Genomic DNA, 21,843 nt, shown 5'->3' with positions numbered 1-21,843 from the left:
GGTAGCCATGCTGGTTCAGTATACCTTCAATTTTGAATAAATCCTCAACAGTGTCACCAGCAAAGCACCCGCACACCATCACACCTCCTCCTCCATGCTTCACGGTGGGAACCAGGCATGTAGAGTCCATCCGTTCACCTTTTCTGCGTCGCACAAAGACACGGTGGTTGGAACCAAAGATCTCAAATTTGGACTCATCAGACCAAAGCACAGATTTCCACTGGTCTAATGTCCATTCCTTGTGTTCTTTAGCCCAAACAAGTCTCTTCTGCTTGTTGCCTGTCCTTAGCAGTGGTTTCCTAGCAGCTATTTTACCATGAAGGCCTACTGCACAAAGTCTCCTCTTGACAGTTGTTGAAGAGATGTGTCTGCTGCTAGAACTCTGTGTGGCATTGACCTGGTCTATAATCTGAGCTGCTGTTAACCTGCGATTTCTGAGGCTGGTGACTTGGATAAACTTATCCTCAGAAGCAGAGGTGACTCTTGGTCTTCCTTTCCTGGGGCGGTCCTTATGTGAGCCAGTTTCTTTGTAGCGCTTGATGGTTTTTGCAACTGCACTTGGGGACACTTTCAAAGTTTGCCCAATTTTTCGGACTGACTGACCTTCATTTCTTAAAGTAATGATGGCCACTCGTTTTTCTTTACTTAGCTGCTTTTTTCTTGCCATAATACAAATTCTAACAGTCTATTCAGTAGGACTATCAGCTGTGTATCCACCAGACTTCTGCTCAACACAACTGATGGTCCCAACCCCATTTATAAGGCAAGAAATCCCACTTATTAAACCTGACAGGGCACACCTGTGAAGTGAAAACCATTTCCGGTGACTACCTCTTGAAGCTCATCAAGAGAATGCCAAGAGTGTGCAAAGCCGTCATCAAAGCAAAAGGTGGCTACTTTGAAGAACCTAGAATATAAGACATATTTTCAGTTGTTTCACACTTTTTTGTTAAGTATATAATTCCACATGTGTTAATTCATAGTTTTGATGCCTTCAGTGTGAATGTACAATTTTCAAAGTCATGAAAATACAGAAAAATCTCTAAATGAGGTGTGTCCAAACTTTTGGTCTGTACTGTATATTATATATATATATATATATATATATATATATATATATATATATATATATATATATATATATATCCCCCTAGTGGTGGCTTTTATATAGATACTGGAGTTAAATAAGAGCATCTGTAACGTATACACCATGATATAGTTTGCCCCCTAGTGGTGGCATCAAACATCTACAGCTGCAGGTACCCTATATGCGGTGACTCATTCCTATATTATATAATAGACTATGCTTTCCCTCTTTTTCATCACATCAGGGAACAGAAGAGACTTTTCCGCTGGATTCACCTATTTGGGGAATTACTCACCAGCCGCAGATTTGCTGTAATGATGTAACGGTTAATATTAACGACTTCCTTGTGCTACCCGCTTTTCCGAGGCTTTGTAATAATGTGGATTTAACCATTTATCTATGGTTGGAGGTGCCACTGTATATTTTAACATCATCCAGCCAATCAAAAATGCTGAATCTATTGGACAAAGCATCGTGGAATCCGGTCACAATGTAACTCAGAATCTTCAGTGATATGAAATGTCAGAAAATGTACAAAATGTAACCAATACCGTCCACCATGAATGGGATGAGGTTAATGTTGTTGCTATTCCTGGTGCCTCCGAGACTTAATCCAACTTCTAAGTAATGTTCCTTCTCAAGATAATATTTTCTCCTTTCATTGGGAGATTTGGCCCGGAGTGTGATGTGACCTTATCGGGTGCGGTCCACTATGGATTATAGAGAGAATATTGGCTCAAAAATATCAGAATTATGATCCATGATCATGAGAGCAAACACAGCTATGACAAAGACTCACTGCTGTCCTTTCCACTATGTTACAGCGGTTTAAAGTAAGCAGCAAGTGACTTCTCCCCTTTGCTTATGGTCTTTTAATAATATTGAGATGTTTTACTGTGCAAATACAGGGTTAACACAATCCTAAATCACAAAACTCCATATAGAAGTAGGATTAGTATATAAAAAAGTGACATTTGTAGGGGAGATCTGATGTGCCAGTCATAAGAAATCATCTATGAAAGCCATATGCCAATCAGGTTCTAAATATCCTAGTAGAGTATCAATGCATAACGAGAAGCCGTCATGTGTATGTACAGGAGGAGTAACACTATTTCAGGCCATTATAGGACTTGTATCCTGCAATTTCACCAATTTATCCTCTGTAGACTATCTCTAATTATCAGTTGTCTCTGAGCTGGTGGATGTAGACGAGCCGCTATAGTGTCTGCCATACACAGCGCACACTGACATGAGGGATTCCTGCTCTCTTGTCTCTGTTTCACGTGTTTAAAATTAGCAGCAACATTGAGAGCGTAATACAGCAGCACTGAGAAGTGTTGCTGTGAATCCATCATCGGGGTGAGATAAAACACATGTAAAATAGCGACAGCATCATGGAGGATATTATATAGCACTACTGAGCAGTGTAGCTGTGAATCCAAAAGTGGGAAGCGATGACACACTTAACAGAAAGCAACATGGAGGACTTTATATAGCAGTGCTAAGCAGTGTAGCTGTGAGTCCAGCACTGAGGTGAGATAAAATACACATTATAAAGCAGCAGCAGGAATCTGTGTGTGTCCCTCTACCTCTGTCTCTCACTATGCTTCTAAATCCTCAAGCCCCTCTTTCTCCATAGACTTCAATAGGCAGCTGTAATCTGATTCATCAGTGACCTTATAATCCATCTTGTCCTCAGCAGGACGGATTTTAGCAATACTTCAGAGTAAATGATAAATACAGGAGGTGGAGGATTAGTGTTTCATAAGTGGAGAAAGAAGATTTCTCTGACATGATAGGTTCCAAAATTTCATTTCTACTATTTATTTCTATAAAGTTTATTGAAACAACAGCAATTATGTAAGTTTTAAGTTAATGCTGAGAGTCCATTGCATCTCGGCTAATGTTAAAGATGGCAGAAAATTCTCATGATCTGCTTGTGGCAAGTTCTGTTTTATTAATGTAATAATTTGGCTCTTATTCATACATCACGTTTTTTCCTGCCCATGTAGAAGCCGGTGTGTGGATATGGGCGACACGGACACGGACGGATAAAATAATGAGGAGCCACAAACCAAGCGCTAATGAACAAATGGAGCAAAGAATATAAGAAATGCAATTAAAATGGGACGGATGAAATTATTATTCTGTCCTCATGTCGATATTCAGTGCTGTTACATCACTGCTAGTAACGCAGATGTACACTGTCCACTGCACACAGGGAATACAGGAATGGACGGACCGCAGGAAAGGAAGACAAGATATGTGGAGAATGCTGGATACATCCTTCTGACTGCAGCATCCACAAAAAGATCGTAAGCATCTGGGACTCTAGGTAGATAGAAAAAAGAGAAAAAAAGAGAAAAAAAGAGAGAGAAAAAAGAGAGAGAAAAAAGAGAGAGAAAGAAAAAGAGAAAGAAAAAGAGAAAGTAAGAAAGAGAAAGAATGTGAGAAAGAAAGAAAGAGAAAGAAAGCGAGAAAGAAAGAGAAAGCGAGAAAGAAAGAGAAAGTGAGAAAGAAAAAGAATGTGAGAAAGAAAGAAAGCAAAAGAGAAAGAAAGAAAAAATGAAAGAAAAAGACAGAAAGAAAAAGAAAGCAAGAAAGAGAAAGAAAGTGAGAAAGAAAGAAAGCAAGCAGTAAAGAAAAAGAAAGTATGGCACCCTGCTACTACAGGTACCACAGGACCCAAAAGGGTGCATGGACGGACTACTCCACAAGAGGCTCTCATTACAAACAAACACCTCCACCCTTCCACCTCATACCACCAGAGGGAGCCCTGTTAGGGATATATAAACTGGAGGGTGGAGTTAGTTAGTAGTTAGTTAGTGGTCAGTCAGATGAGTCAGTCAGAGAGCAGTCTGAGAGCAGCACGTCTGCTGCTGTACTGAGGGCCCCGAGTGTGGCCGAGGCAAGGAGAGAGAAGAAAGGAGTTAAGAGGAGCATCTGAATCTCACCCCAAGACACAAGCCGGACACCACATCCGCGCCTACAGGGTCCTCTACACCCAGTAGGGACAACCGGCATACCAGGAGGCTTCCAAACCCCTGGTCATCCTGAAGCTACCATCAAATACAGGACTAGGAACCATGAAGGCCCCGGCGTCCAGGGATAATGGAAGCCAAAGAAAAGTCCTACTACCAAGCAGTCAGGTGAGAGAGAGCAAAACAACATAGAAGCTAGGCCAAGTTCCAGGCTGGCCAGAAGCTTAGAGAGTGGAAGACACGGATCAGGAGGCCTACAACCCGCTCACTGGGGAGAGTCCTGAAGTGCACCCTTCGTATTAAGTACCCTGGACCCTACCTGCCGTTACACCTGTGTGCGTGTCAGTCATTCCCCCCGACCTGACCGGGCCACCTCTCACCTGCATCCCTTCCATCAACCCTGCCCCGGGGACCCGCTCCGCCTGTGGGGAGCAGAAACATCCCAGCTGCCATCCCATCACCCCCGGAGGTCTGCAGCAGCGCTGGTAACCATTACCGGGAACCACAGGTGGCGTCACGAGACAAAAACTGTGAACAAAACCCCCTTTTAAAGAGTGACCCCAGAGGACGGGCCCAGGAGCCGACTGCCGTGACATCCTACAAAGAAGGTAAAGGCCCGGGTACCGAGTCTCCCCCATATCCCCCCCTGGGCGAGTCAAAAGCGTTAAAGAAAAGGAGAAAGAAAAGGAGAAAGAGAAAGAAAGCGAGAAAGAGAAAGAAAGCGAGAAAGAAAAAGAAAGCGAGAAAGAAAAAGAAAGCAAGAAAGAGAAAGAATAAATGAAAGAGAAAGAAAGAGAAATAAAGAAAAAAGACACTGATGTGAAAAAGCTTTCAAAAGGAAGAAAATAGAATAGAAAAAATAGAAAGAAAAAAAATAGATCGCAAGAGAGAGAAAGAAGGAAAGAAAAGAAACAAATGAATATGAACTCAAGAGATCGATAGATATGAGATAGATAGATAGGCGCCCAGCTGTAGTCCGTGTTCACACAGGCACTGGATTCTTGTGTCTAAACCATGTTACGTTTATTTTCCACAGGTTGCACAGCGCCAAACAAAATCAATTATAAGTACCGGCCTTGTCCAGGCGGTAACTAAGCAACACAGTCCCTGGCTACTTCAGACACTGCTGAGCTAGTCCCAGTCCCAACAACTGATACTTGTGGTTCTCTGCACACGGCCTGTGCAGTCTCTTCTCAGAGTAGCATATTGGCTTGTCTCTCTTTAACTCCATCACAATCCAGTCTGCTCAGCTTCCCCCAGCTGACTGACTGAGGTGAACACCTAGCCTAGATATATACAGAGCTAGCCAGGGGCACCTTATCAGAACCTGTAGAGTTTTAACCCTAGACTACCTGACTTTGCTACATAAGATAGATAAATAGAGAGATAATAGATACCAAAAATGGAGGCAACACGCCAATGTAGCAAATTAGAAAAATATTTAGTGGCCCATAATGGCGACGTTTTGATTCATATGAGGACCTTTCCAAAGAGGTTCTTGGTTTGAGAAAGGTCCCCATTCAGAACGAAGCGTTGCCATTGTGGACAATTAAATATTTTTCTCATTTGCTACAATGGTGCGCTGCCTTCCTTTGTTTGGAGATATTGGAGGAATGGTCTAACCTGGGAGGCTCCTGCTGCACCAATATTTTTAATTCTAGATAGATAGATAGATAATATATAGATTTATTGATATATAGTCCACTTACATAAGTTGGTATTTTCCAGACATTCTTACCAAAAGATGATGTATGAGTTGAGCCTAAATTATAAATAGAAGCCATTTTCTATCCACGCTGTCTCATGCCAAAAACTTCTAATAATTAAATATCTCAGCGTGCCACTTCCAGGTATTATGAAGTGCTGCTGCGTTTTGTTTACAGCCCCTAAAATTTAGGATGTGATTGGACGTATATATCTGACCCACGATGCAGATTGCTGCATTCTCCAGCTGCGCAGCATAAGATTTAATTGCAAGATGCTGCACAATACAATTTGTGCCAACAGATGATTTACTGTGTGTGTTTTATGAGAATATCTCACTTAATTATCTTTTTGTAGACACGGAACCTGCTGCTCAAAATTCCTGTTTTGGCAGAAAAATTCTCAGGTGATGTGAATAAATTGAAGAAATGATAATGAACAATACTGTAGGAAAACAATGAATGCGAATATACAAATATCTAGACAAACAGAGCCAAAAGCATGAAGGGATTTTATCAAAAATATTCAGTGCAGACTATCCATTCACTAGAGAGCGGTGACATCACTGAGAATGCAGCCTATCCATTCACTAGAGAGCGGTGACATCACTGAGAATGCAGCCTATACAATCACTAGAGAGCAGTGACATCACTGAGAATGCAGCCTATCCATTCACTAGAGAGCGGGGACATTACTGAGAATGCAGCCTATCCATTCACTAGAGAGCGGTGACATCACTGAGAATGCAGCCTATCCATTCACTAGAGAGCGGTGAGATCACTGAGAATGCAGCCTATCCATTCAATAGAGAGCGGTGACATCACTGAGAATGCAGCCTATCCATTCAATAGAGAGCGGTGACATCACTGAGAATGCAGCCTATACAATCACTAGAGAGCAGTGACATCACTGAGAATGCAGCCTATCCATTCACTAGAGAGAGGTGACATCACTGAGAATGCAGCCTATCCATTCACTAGAGAGCGGTGACATCACTGAGAATGCAGCCTATCCATTCAATAGAGAGCAGTGACATCACTGAGAATGCAGCCTATACAATCACTAGAGAGCAGTGACATCACTGAGAATGCAGCCTATCCATTCACTAGAGAGAGGTGACATCACTGAGAATGCAGCCTATCCATTCACTAGAGAGCGGTGATATCACTGAGAATGCACCCTATCCAATCACTAGAGAGCGGTGACATCACTGAGAATGCAGCCTATCCATTCACTAGAGAGAGGTGACATCACTGAGAATGCCGCCTATCCATTCACTAGAGAGCGGTGACATCACTGAGAATGCAGCCTATCCATTCACTAGAGAGTGGTGACATCACTGAGAATGCAGCCTATCCATTCACTAGAGAGCAGTGACATCACGGAGAATGCAGCCTATCCAATCACTAGAGAGCGGTGACATCACTGAGAATGCAGCCTATCCATTCACTAGAGAGCAGTGACATCACGGAGAATGCAGCCTATCCAATCACTAGAGAGCGTGAGATCACTGAGAATGCAGCCTATCCATTCACTAGAGAGCGGTGACATCACTGAGAATGCAGCCTATCCATTCACTAGAGAGCGGTGACATCACTGAGAATGCCGCCTATCCATTCACTAGAGAGCGGTGACATCACTGAGAATGCAGCCTATCCATTCACTAGACAGCGGTGACATCACTGAGAATGCACCCTATCCAATCACTAGAGAGCGGTGACATCACTGAGAATGCAGCCTATCCATTCACTAGAGAGTGGTGACATCACTGAGAATGCAGCCTATCCATTCACTAGAGAGAGGTGAAATCCCTGACAATGCAGCCTATCCATTCACTAGAGAGCGGTGACATCACTGAGAATGCAGCCTATCCATTCACTAGAGAGTGGTGACATCACTGAGAATGCAGCCTATCCATTCACTAGAGAGCGGTGACATCACTGAGAATGCAGCCTATCCAATCACTAGAGAGCGGTGACATCACTGAGAATGCACCCTATCCAATCACTAGAGAGCGGTGACATCACTGAGAATGCAGCCTATCCATTCACTAGAGAGTGGTGACATCACTGAGAATGCAGCCTATCCATTCACTAGAGAGAGGTGAAATCACTGACAATGCAGCCTATCCATTCACTAGAGAGCGGTGACATCACTGAGAATGCAGCCTATCCATTCACTAGAGAGTGGTGACATCACTGAGAATGCAGCCTATCCATTCACTAGAGAGCGGTGACATCACTGAGAATGCAGCCTAGCAATTCACTAGAGAGCGGTGACATCACTGAGAATGCTGCCTATCCATTCACTAAAGAGAGGTGACATCACTGAGAATGCAGCCTATCCATTCACTAGAGAGAGGTGACATCACTGAGAATGCAGCCTATCCATTCACTAGAGAGAGGTGACATCACTGAGAATGCAGCCTATCCATTCACTAGAGAGAGGTGACATCACTGAGAATGCAGCCTATCCATTCACTAGAGAGAGGTGACATCACTGAGAATGCAGCCTATCCATTCACTAGAGAGAGGTGACATCACTGAGAATGCAGCCTATCCATTCACTAGAGAGCGGTGACATCACTGAGAATGCAGCCTATCCATTCACTAGAGAGCGGTGACCTCACTGAGAATGCAGCCTATCCATTCACTAGAGAGCGGTGACATCACTGAGAATGCAGCCTATCCATTCACTAGAGAGCAGTGACATCACTGAGAATGCAGTCTATCCATTCACTAGAGAGAGGTGACATCACTGAGAATGCAGCCTATCCATTCACTAGAGAGTGGTGACATCACTGAGAATGCAGCCTATCCATTCACTAGAGAGTGGTGACATCACTGAGAATGCAGTCTATCCATTCACTAGAGAGCGGTGACATCACTGAGAATGCAGCCTATCCATTCACTAGAGAGTGGTGACATCACTGAGAATGCAGCCTATCCATTCACTAGAGAGCGGTGACATCACTGAGAATGCAGCCTATCCATTCACTAGAGAGCGTTGACATCACTGAGAATGCACCCTATCCAATCACTAGAGAGCGGTGACATCACTGAGAATGCAGCCTATCCATTCACTAGAGAGTGGTGACATCACTGAGAATGCAGCCTATCCATTCACTAGAGAGAGGTGAAATCACTGACAATGCAGCCTATCCATTCACTAGAGAGCGGTGACATCACTGAGAATGCAGCCTATCCATTCACTAGAGAGTGGTGACATCACTGAGAATGCAGCCTATCCATTCACTAGAGAGCGGTGACATCACTGAGAATGCAGCCTATCCAATCACTAGAGAGCGGTGACATCACTGAGAATGCAGCCTATCCATTCACTAGAGAGCGGTGACATCACTGAGAATGCAGCCTAGCAATTCACTAGAGAGCGGTGACATCACTGAGAATGCTGCCTATCCATTCACTAAAGAGAGGTGACATCACTGAGAATGCAGCCTATCCATTCACTAGAGAGAGGTGACATCACTGAGAATGCAGCCTATCCATTCACTAAAGAGAGGTGACATCACTGAGAATGCTGCCTATCCATTCACTAAAGAGAGGTGACATCACTGAGAATGCTGCCTATCCATTCACTAAAGAGAGGTGACATCACTGAGAATGCAGCCTATCCATTCACTAGAGAGAGGTGACATCACTGAGAATGCAGCCTATCCATTCACTAGAGAGAGGTGACATCACTGAGAATGCAGCCTATCCATTCACTAGAGAGAGGTGACATCACTGAGAATGCAGCCTATCCATTCACTAGAGAGAGGTGACATCACTGAGAATGCAGCCTATCCATTCACTAGAGAGAGGTGACATCACTGAGAATGCAGCCTATCCATTCACTAGAGAGCGGTGACATCACTGAGAATGCAGCCTATCCATTCACTAGAGAGCGGTGACCTCACTGAGAATGCAGCCTATCCATTCACTAGAGAGCGGTGACATCACTGAGAATGCAGCCTATCCATTCACTAGAGAGCAGTGACATCACTGAGAATGCAGTCTATCCATTCACTAGAGAGAGGTGACATCACTGAGAATGCAGCCTATCCATTCACTAGAGAGCGGTGACATCACTGAGAATGCAGCCTATCCATTCACTAGAGAGCAGTGACATCACTGAGAATGCAGTCTATCCATTCACTAGAGAGCGGTGACATCACTGAGAATGCAGCCTATCCATTCACTAGAGAGAGGTGACATCACTGAGAATGCAGCCTATCCATTCACTAGAGAGAGGTGACATCACTGAGAATGCAGCCTATCCATTCACTAGAGAGAGGTGACATCCCTGAGAATGCAGCCTATCCATTCACTAGAGAGCGGTGACATCACTGAGAATGCAGCCTATCCATTCACTAGAGAGAGGTGACATCACTGAGAATGCAGCCTATCCATTTACTAGAGAGCGGTGACATCACTGAGAATGCAGCCTATCCATTCACTAGAGAGCGGTGACATCACTGAGAATGCAGCCTATCCATTTACTAGAGAGCGGTGACATCACTGAGAATGCCGCCTATCCATTCACTAGGGAGCGGTGACATCACTGAGAATGCAGCCTATCCATTCACTAGAGAGCGGTGACATCACTGAGAATGCAGCCTATCCATTTACTAGAGAGCGGTGACATCACTGAGAATGCACCCTATCCATTCACTAGAGAGTAGTGACATCACTGAGAATGCAGCCTATCCATTCACTAGAGAGAGGTGACATCCCTGAGAATGCAGCCTATCCATTCACTAGAGAGCGGAGACATCACTGAGAATGCAGCCTATCCATTCACTAGAGAACGGTGACATCACTGAGAATGCAGCCTATCCATTCACTAGAGAGCGGTGACATCACTGAGAATGCAGCCTATCCATTTACTAGAGAGCGGTGACATCACTGACAATGCAGCCTATCCATTTACTAGAGAGCGGTGACATCACTGGGGTTTGGTTTTGTGCATGGAGAGAGTTCGAGGTCCTCGTTTATCCTTTTTTTGCCCATTGACTAATGGTTACACCGGTCCCTAATAATTCAATTACCGTCGTTGGCATTGTGGGTGACGCAGGATTGTATACCGCGGACATTAATGATCAGCGTCCTTCCTCATCGTAGCGCTATAAATAGGGCTGCTGTTAATCTTCCGTCTTTCCCTGTCTGTTTTTTTAATTGACTTTCTCTCTGTTACAGGAATAGTCCGCTCCCCTGGGACATCAGATCATCAGCACGGTGTATTAGTGGGGTGCTTAAAATGACAAATGCAAGAAAACAAGGAGCCACCTGCAATCCCATCCTAGCCGTCCCTACCTCCTCAAGTCCGCGGGATGGAGGGGGGGGACGTTTCTGAAATATTTCACCGGTCACAGAAGCAATTACCATGGCTGCATCTGAAAGCTCCGCGCATCTAACATCTGATTATACATCACCAAAGGTATTATATATCGGATTCATTAATTTTATATTATGCAGGGCAGCGGGTTGACAGGTGAAACATTAAGATCTAGCAAGGATCTAAAATGAGATCTTACTTCAATTCCCGTTCTTTGCTGCTATCACCAAGAGAAACAGTTTTATTGTAGTGAAGAGGAGGAAGGGAGTGGGAAAAAAAAAGAAGAAACAAATTCAAGGACGGCTTGGCCAAGTGCCACGATAGATAATAGCGCCTGGGAACATAGAGGGTGCTCCGCGCCGCAAAACGCTTTATGAATCTGCAGAAAAGGGTCATTAGAGCAAAAGTGGAATAAACAAACTCTATTAAGTAATTCTAGCGGAACGGCGACGGCTTTGGTGAAAACCGGGACAGCACGTTTCGGTAAATACCATAGTGCACGAAGTTAATGGAAGAAGCTGGAGATAACCCAAGCGGGAGATCTAAATTTTTTTGCAGCAAAGGGTTAAACAGAGTGGCATTTAGCAAAAGGACAAAACTTCAAGAAAAGTTGCACAATTTGGAAAAAAATAAATAAAAAAAAATTGCAAAAATTACAAAATGTCAATAAGTTGCAAAATTTTTCAGAGTTCAGAGAAGGAAAAGCAATTTATAGAATGAAAAAAAAAAATTCTTCCATATCCGGTTAGAAAAATTCTCTGGAACAATGTATTTTTATTTTAAAAGTAGTTTTTTTCTTGATATCATAATAATGGCATATCCGCACAATGGATCGTTTCGGAGTTCACTCTTGGTCGCTCACTAATCAGCATAACGAATGGGAAAGCAGCATGTGTTAGAATGCCATGTGCTCTTTAGTGCACTACACGGAACAGTGCCATTCATACCTCTGTGGCCAAGTCTGGTACTGCAACTCTATCATATTCTGGGCTGAGCTGCTGTATTGGATGTAGCTACATTTGGAAGTCATTGTGACAGTTACCACAGTGAGTACAGCTACCGCATCATGCAGGTCCCTGGAGTTAGACCCCTTCTCTAATAAATACCTATCCATAAGTAGCCATCGCAGTGCACAGCTGTAGTTCACCATACATATAACTGGGGCTTATTTCATTTCAATTCTCACTAAAATCAAGTTTGATTTTGCAGCTGTTGCTTGACATTGAATTTTGCTCGTACTTTTTTACTTTTTTATTTTTTATTTTTTTGAGAGAAAGAACAATTGATTCTTAATTTACAAAGAGAGGCAAGAAGACAGTACTATCTGTACCTGTAGCACTTACTGCCAGAGGCAGGCAGATCGCTCAATTTGTTTGTGCATCAACTAAAGTAAAAAGAATACAGAACATAATTTGCAGGGAAAAATAGGAAGGCAGTACTACCTGTACCTCTATTATATACAGGGAAAGACTGGAAGGCAGTATGAGCCTTATCTACATCATTTCCAAGGAGAGACAAGGAGGCAGCACTACCTGTACCTATGTTGTTTACACAACAGAAACGCCAGGCAGTAATATCTGTTTCTACACCATTTGCCAGCAGAGACACAAAGGAATTACCATATGTGCATTTTCATTTATAGGGAGAGACAAGGAGGCAACACTTTTTGTACCTAAATCAAATATAAGCAGATAAGAGAGGTAGTACTATCTGTACTTGCAACAAATACAAGGAGAGACAGGGAGGCAGTAAAATCTGTACCTAAATAATATACTGGGAAAGACAGGAAGGCAGTACTATCTTTGAACTACATCATTTAAAAGGAGAAGAAATAATACAGTAGCCTCCTTACCTACATCATTTACAGGAAGAGACAAGGAGGTAGTACTATCTGTACTTACATCATATACAAGGAGAGACAGGGAGGCATTAATATCTGTATCTACAGCATTTACAAAGAGTAAGGAATGCATTATTGCAGATGCTTACATCATTTACAGGAGAGAGAGTACTATCTGAACCTATATAATTTACAAGTAGAGACAAGGAGGCAGTAATATCTGTACCTATGTCATTTATAGGGAGATACAGTATTGCTACCTGTATTTACATAATTTACTAGATTAGTAGGTGGACAATAGTACTTCTGTCTACGTCAATGACTGGAGAGACAGGTAAGCAGTACTATTTGTGTATGCACCAAATACAGGATGAGTGGAGAAGGCAGTACTATCTGTGCTTGCATCACACTGTAGGTATAATACCACACTGCTCCCTTAGCTAGGTGACCGCTTCATTTTCACTTGGGCTTCCCTTTAAAGACTTGATCGTTAAATTATTCGTCTAGGTAAAAAGGAAAATGTCTAAAAGTGAAAAGACGCTAAAGCCATTAGCAGCAGAGCTGTGAACCGGAGGCGCCGTGTGTTTAAATAGTCTTTATTCAATCTGGTGTCCTGCACAATGCAAATGTCACCGGCTCGAGTCAAGATTTCTTGTTGTCAGAAGATTTTCTTGTGATCTCTGGGGAGAAGTAAAGGACAAATGCTGAAGAAGCCGAAATAATTGTTTAAAACCTGAAGTGCTCAAAGTGTGGCCAAATGTTAATTACTGCAAAAGAAAGTTTCACTTCAAAGTTTTTGCTTGTCACAAAACATTTAATCTATTTAAAGGGACAGTAGGAGCACAACGTGTCATGTCTAGCGAGGGGGTGGGGCATTTTGCAGTGTACGCAGCTTTGGTGTAGGCATTCTCTAATTGGAACCACCTCACAGACCCGGTACCCCTTGCTATGTCATACAAGAAATGCTGCAGCCCTGCTCATACAGTGTCATTGACTCATCACTGGCTCCTGTCTGTGGCACAATACTGAGTGTCGGCCACAGACAGGAACGAGCGATAGAGCTGGCAGTGACACTATGTAAGCATGGCTGCAATGCCTGTGCAGAGGTGTAAAGCCGCTGTACATCCACCCGGCCATTAAAACTGGACTTTGTGTCATTGCAAACTCTCATCGCTGTCTGCAGCCGCCGCTCAGTACTGTGCTGCAGACAGGAGCGAGCAATGAGAGCAAGCCAAAACAGGATGTCAGAAAGGTGAGAACGTGAGAACAGGTGAAGGGATCACTTGTGAAGACTCAAACTTCAAGGTTAGATTTTAGAAAGGCAGATTTTAAGAGACTCAGAAAGAGAATAGGAGGGATCCAATGGCTGGATGTCCTTAAGGACAAAAATGTCCAGGAAGGATGGGAAATTTTTAAAAATGAGATTCTCAAAGCACAATCGTTAACAATCCCGAAAAGTAGGAAGAATGGGAAGCTTTTAAGGAAACCAGGATGGATGAACACAGAACTTAAACACATGCTAAAAAGAAAGAAAGAAATGTTTATTAAATGGAAAGAGGGAGGCATATCTAAAGAAAATTATAATGCAGTCTGCAGATCCTGCAGGGCACGTATCAGGTTAGCTAAAGCTGACAGTGAATTAAGGCTTGCAAGAGATGTCAAAAGCAATAAAAAAGGATTTTGGGGGTATGTCAAAAGTAAAAGAAAAGTCAAAGATGCTATAGGATTTTTACAGGATGAAAATGGAGAAATGGTAAGAGAGGATGTTGAGAAGGCCAAACTTTTTAATTCCTATTTTGCATTTGTTTTCTCTCAGAAAGAAAATGTAACATCAACTGATCTTCACTGTCCTTTTAAAGGAATAGAGGAATCCAAGTTATCTGTAAACAGAAAGATTGTGAGGGAATATTTAGCTAACATAAATGAGTTCAAGTCTCCAGGTCCAGATGAATTACACCCCAGAGTACTGAAGGAGATCGTAGAAGAAATTTTAGAACCACTCTCCATAATCTTTGAAAATTCTTGGAGAACAGGAGAAGTCCCAGAAGACTGGAGAAGAGCAAATGTTGTTCCTATCTTCAAAAAGGGGAAGAAGGTGGACCCAGGGAACTATAGGCCGGTGAGTCTGACTTCTATACCAGGAAAGATCTTTGAACAAATTATTAAACAACATGTATGTAAGTACATGGATAAGAATGAAGTGATTAACCAGAGTCAGCATGGGTTTGTAACTAACAAGTCATGTCAGACTAACTTAATTTCCTTCTATGACAGAATCACTGACTGGGTGGATCAGGGAAATGCTGTAGATATAGTATATCTTGACTTCAGCAAAGCATTTGACAAAGTATCTCACACCATCCTTATTGAAAAAATGACCAAGTATGCAATGGTCCAGGCAACTGTTAGGTGGATTCATAACTGGCTTAGTGATCGGACTCAAAGGGTGGTTGTAAATGGCTTCACATCCAGCTGGATGAATGTCTCAAGTGGGGTACCACAGGGCTCCGTCCTGGGACCTGTATTGTTCAACATCTTTATCAATGATTTAGATGAAGGAATTGAGGGTAAGCTGATTAAATTTGCTGATGACACAAAGCTAGGAGGGATAGCTAATACTAGAGAAGAGAGAGAGAGGATTCAAAAAGACCTAAATAAACTGGAGCAGTGGGCAGCAACCAACAGAATGTTTTTTAACAGGGAAAAATGCAAAGTACTACATCTGGGCAATAAAAATGAAAAAACCATATACAGAATGGGAGGAATAGAGCTAAGCAACAGTACATGTGAAAAAGACTTAGGTATACTAATAGATCATAGACTGAACATGAGTCAACAGTGTGATGCAGCAGCAAAAAAGGCAAATACAATTCTGGGATGTATTAACAGAAGCATACAGTCTAGATCACGTGAAGTCATTATCGGTCTTTACTCCTCTTTGGTCAGACCTCATCTGGAATACTGTGTACAGTTTTGGGCACCACATTTTAAAAAAGACATAGACAAACTGGAGCAAGTTCAGAGAAGAGCGACCAGAATGGTGACTGGTCTGCAAACCATGTCCTATGAGGAACGGTTGCAGGATTTGGGAATGTTTAGCTTGCAAAAAAGAAGACTGAGAGGAGACTTAATAACTGTCTACAAATATGTCAAGGGCTGTCACATTGTAGAAGGATCATCTTTATTCTCATTTGCACAAGGAAAGACTAGAAGCAATGGGATGAAACTAAATGGGAGGAGACACAGATTAGATATTAGAAAAAACTTTTTGACAGTTAGGGTGATTAATGAGTGGAACAGGCGGCCACGAGAGGTGGTGAGTTCCCCTTCAATGGACGTCTTCAAACAGAGGCTGGACAGACATCTGTCTGAGATGATTTAGTGAATCCTGCTTTGAGCAGGGGGTTGGACCAGATGACCCAGGAGGTCCCCTCCAACTCTACCATTCTATGATTCTATGATTCTATCAATAAAGATATGCTGCAGCCGCGTTCACATTGTGTCACTGCCGGCTCTCATCACTGGTTCCTGTCTGCAGCCGCCTCTCAGTACTGTGCTGCAGACAGGAGCGAGCAATGAGAACCGGCAATAACAGGATGTAATAATGACTGAAGAGTTCAATATCAATTAAAATATGCTGCAACTATACTGACATAGCGTCATTGCCGGCTCCTGTCTGCAGCAATGAGCGGCGGCCGCAGACAGGAGCCAATGATGTGAGCTGGCAATGACACTATGTGAGCACGGCTCCAGTATCCGTGCGGAGGTGCCGAGTCACTGATTAACATATCTTGAGTGACAGTGTTGAACTTTGAACTCAATCAGCTGCTCTGCACCTCCACACGGACACTGAAGCTGCGCTCATTACTGGCTCCTGTCTGTAGCTGCAGAACCAATATACTACAGGTATGGTTTTTGTAGGGTCTAAGTCCTGTATAAATGGTTGGTTTAATTAGTCTTTTGCAGGTGACAGACTCTTTATAAAGTGTTGCTCCCCAGCTCTGTATCCATTCACCCGAGATAAAGCATAGTGCTCTTGTTGGGCCCCTTCTAGCATGCAAAATCTGGCTACTGATCTTGCCCCCCAAACTATAACCCTTAATCCAATCCAGGGGTCAACAACATGAGGGCAGTAAATCACTGGAGTGCGAAGGGGCCCCGTGTATTGTTCTGCCACAGGGGCCCTCGTCTGCCTCTGTCTACCCTGCTGCAACTTCATATCCAGCAGAGGAGGATCAGATCCAGAATTGTCATATTCAGTTTCTGGATCCTACACATATAGAAGACAGAAAAGAACCTTACAGAAAGTTTTGGAAAAATTAAAATTGTAAAAAATCTCTCAAAAAAACATTAAAACAAACGTTTCCATTCTCTTCTCGTCTCGTTCCAGGTCAGCGGAGTTCTCTGTGCAAACTTTGAAAAGTAGTAATTTAATGGAAAAACCGAGACGGCTACAAAGTAATTTAATTCATTCCAATCCGGTCCGGGTGCCAAATGCACACTTCAAAAAAAAAAAAAAATGCACAGGCAAGGACTTTGGGTGTCCTCAGAGAATACATGGTAAATAAAGGATCATGCAGGCAAATAACAATTATATTGTGTGAGTGCAATTGTGTTACCGGAAAAGAAAAGAAGTCGACAGTTATTCAACAACTCCTTAGCTAAAGAAGAAATGTTCATCGATACATATAGATATAGCAGAGCTAGGGCTGATAATGCACCATAACTAGGTTTACTCTGTGTGATACAAGCAATATGTACAAAAACGCGGTCAGGACTGCAATAAAGACCTACTACTCTAGAAAAGCTACAATACAACTACTATAATACTGCCCCCTATGTACAAGAATATAACTACTATAATACTGCTCTTATATAAAAGCATATAACTACTATAATACTGCTCCCTATGTACAAGAATATAACTACTATAATACTGCCCCCTATGTACAAGAATATAACTACTATAATACTGCTCCTATGTACAAGAATATAACTACTATAATACTGCTCCCTATGTACAAGAATATAACTACTATAATACTTCTCCCTATGAACAAGAAAATAGCTACTATAATACTGCCCCTATGTACAAGAATATATCTACTATAATACTGCCCCTATGTACAAGAATATAACTATTATAATACTGCTCCTATGTACAAGAATATAACTACTATAATACTGCCCCTATGTACAAGAATATAACAACTATAATACTGCTCCTATGTACAAGAATATAACTGCTATAATACTGCTCCTATGTACAAGAATATAACTACTATAATACTGCCCCTATGTACAAGAATATAACAACTATAATACTGCTCCTATGTACAAGAATATAACTGCTATAATACTGCTCCTATGTACTAGAATATAACTACTATAATACTGCTCCTATGTACAAGAATATAACTACTATAATACTGCCCCTATGTACAAGAATATAACTATTATAATACTGCTCCTATACAAGAATATAACTACTATAATACTGCTCCCTATGTACAAGAATATAACTATTATAATACTGCTCCTATGTACAAGAATATAACTACTATAATACTGCCCCTATGTACAAGAATATAACTATTATAATACTGCTCCTATGTACAAGAATATAACTACTATAATACTGCTCCTATGTACAAGAATATAACTACTAAAATACTGCCCCTATATACAAGCATATAACTACTATAATACTGCTCCTATGTACAAGAATATAACTACTATAATACTGCTCCTATGTACAAGAATATAACTACTATAATACTGCTCCTATGTACAAGAATATAACTACTATAATACTGCTCCTATGTACAAGAATATAACTAATATAATACTGCTCCCTATGTACAAGAATATAACTACTATAATACTGCTCTATGTACAAGAATATAACTAATATAATACTGCTCCTATGTACAAGAATATAACTACTATAATACTGCTCCCTATGTACAAGAATATAACTACAATAATACTGCTCCTATGTACAAGAATATAACTACTATAATAGTGCCCCCTATGTACTAGAATATAACTACTATAATACTGCTCCTATGTACAAGAATATAACTACTATAATACTGCCCCTATGTACAAGAATATAACTATTATAATACTGCTCCTATGTACAAGAATATAACTACTATAATACTGCTCCTATGTACAAGAATATAACTACTAAAATACTGCCCCTATATACAAGCATATAACTACTATAATACTGCTCCTATGTACAAGAATATAACTACTATAATACTGCTCCTATGTACAAGAATATAACTACTATAATACTGCTCCTATGTACAAGAATATAACTACTATAATACTGCTCCTATGTACAAGAATATAACTAATATAATACTGCTCCCTATGTACATGAATATAGCTACTATAATACTGCTCCCTATGTACAAGAATATAACTACTATAATACTGCTCTATGTACAAGAATATAACTACTATAATACTGCTCCTATGCACAAGAATATAACTACTATAATACTGCTCCCTATGTACAAGAATATAACTACTATAATACTGCTCCCATGTACAAGAATATAACTACTATAATACTGCCCCTATGTACAAGAATATAACTACTATAATACTGCCCCCTATGTACAAGAATATAACTACTATAATACTGCTCCTATGTACAAGAATATAACTACTATAATACTGCTCCCTATGTACAAGAATACAACTACTATAATACTTCTCCCTATGAACAAGAATATAACTACTATAATACTGCCCCTATGTACAAGAATATAACTACTATAATACTTCTCTCTATGAACAAGAATATATCTACTATAATACTGCCCCTACGTACAAGAATATAACTATTATAATACTGCTCCTATATACAAGAATATAACTACTATAATACTGCCCCTATGTACAAGAATATAACTACTATAATACTGCTCCTATGTACAAGAATATAACTACTATAATACTGCTCCTATGTACAAGAATATAACTACTATAATACTGCCCCTATGTACAAGAATATAACTACTATAATACTGCCCCTATGTACAAGAATATAACTACTACAATACTGCTCCTATGTACAAGAATATAACTACTATAATACTGCCCCTATATACAAGAATATAACTACTATAATACTGCTCCTATGTACAAGAATATAACTACTATAATACTGCTCCTATGTACAAGAATATAACTACTATAATACTCCCCTATGTACAAGAATATAACTACTATAATACTGCCACCTATGTACAAGAATATAACTACTATAATACTGCCCCTATGTACAAGAATATAACTACTATAATACTGCCACCTATGTACAAGAATATAACTACTATAATACTGCCCCTATGTACAAGAATATAACTACTATAATACTGCCCCCTATGTACAAGAATATAACTACTCTAATACTGCTCCTATGTACAAGAATATAACTACTATAATACTGCTCCTATGTACAAGAATATAACTACTATAATACTGCTCCTATGTACAAGAATATAACTACTATAATACTGCCCTCTATGTAGAAGAATATAACTACTATAATACTGCCCCTATGTACAAGAATATAACTACTATAATACTGCCACCTATGTACAAGAATATAACTACTATAATACTGCCCCTATGTACAAGAATATAACTACTATAATACTGCCCCCTATGTACAAGAATATAACTGCTATAATACTGCTCCTATGTACAAGAATATAACTACTATAATACTGCCCCTATGTACAAGAATATAACTACCATAATACTGCTCCTATGTACAAGAATATAACTACTATAATACTGCCCCTATGTACAAGAATATAACTACTATAATACTGCTCCTATGTACAAGAATATAACTACTATAATACTGCCCCTATGTACAAGAATATAACTACTATAATACTGCTCCCTATGTACATGAATATAGCTACTATAATACTGCCCCTATATACAAGAATATAACTACTATAATACTGCCCCCTATGTACAAGAATATAACAACTATAATACTGCCCCTATATACAAGAATATAACTACTATAATACTGCTCCTATGTATAAGAATATAGCTACTATAATACTGCCCCTATATACAAGAATATAACTACTATAATACTGGCCCCTATGTACAAGAATATAACTACTATAATACTGCCCCTATGTACAAGAATATAACTACTATAATACTGCTCCTATGTGCAAGAATATAACTACTATAATACTGCTCCCTATGTACAAGAATATAACTACTATAATACTGCCCCCTATGTACAAGAATATAACTACTATAATACTGCTCCTATGTACAAGAATATAACTACTACAATACTGCTCCTATGTACAAGAATATAACTACTATAATACTGCCCCCTATGTACAAGAATATAACTACTATAATACTGCTCCTATGTACAAGAATATAACTACTATAATACTGCTCCTATGTACAAGAATATATCTACTATAATACTGCTCCTATATACAAGAATATAACTACTATAATACTGCCCCTATGTACAAGAATATAACTACTATAATACTGCTCCTATATACAAGAATATAACTACTATAATACTGCCCCTATGTACAAGAATATAACTACTATAATACTGCCCCTATGAACAAGAATATAACTAATATAACACTGCTCCTATGTACAAGAATACAACTACTATAATACTGCCCCCTATGTACAAGAATATAACTACTATAATACTGCCCCTATGTACAAGAATATAACTACTATAATACTGCTCCTATTTAGTGTACAAGAATATAACTACTATAATACTGCTCCTATGTATAAGAATATAGCTACTATAATACTGCCCCTATATACAAGAATATAACTACTATAATACTGCCCCCTAT

This window comes from Phyllobates terribilis, unplaced genomic scaffold (genome assembly GCF_046119375.1).
Source record: "Phyllobates terribilis strain yellow unplaced genomic scaffold, ASM4611937v1 Scaffold_2__4_contigs__length_985480577, whole genome shotgun sequence".
NCBI classification, from domain to species: Eukaryota; Metazoa; Chordata; class Amphibia; order Anura; family Dendrobatidae; genus Phyllobates; species Phyllobates terribilis.
Note: the sequence above shows the minus strand (reverse complement) of the source record.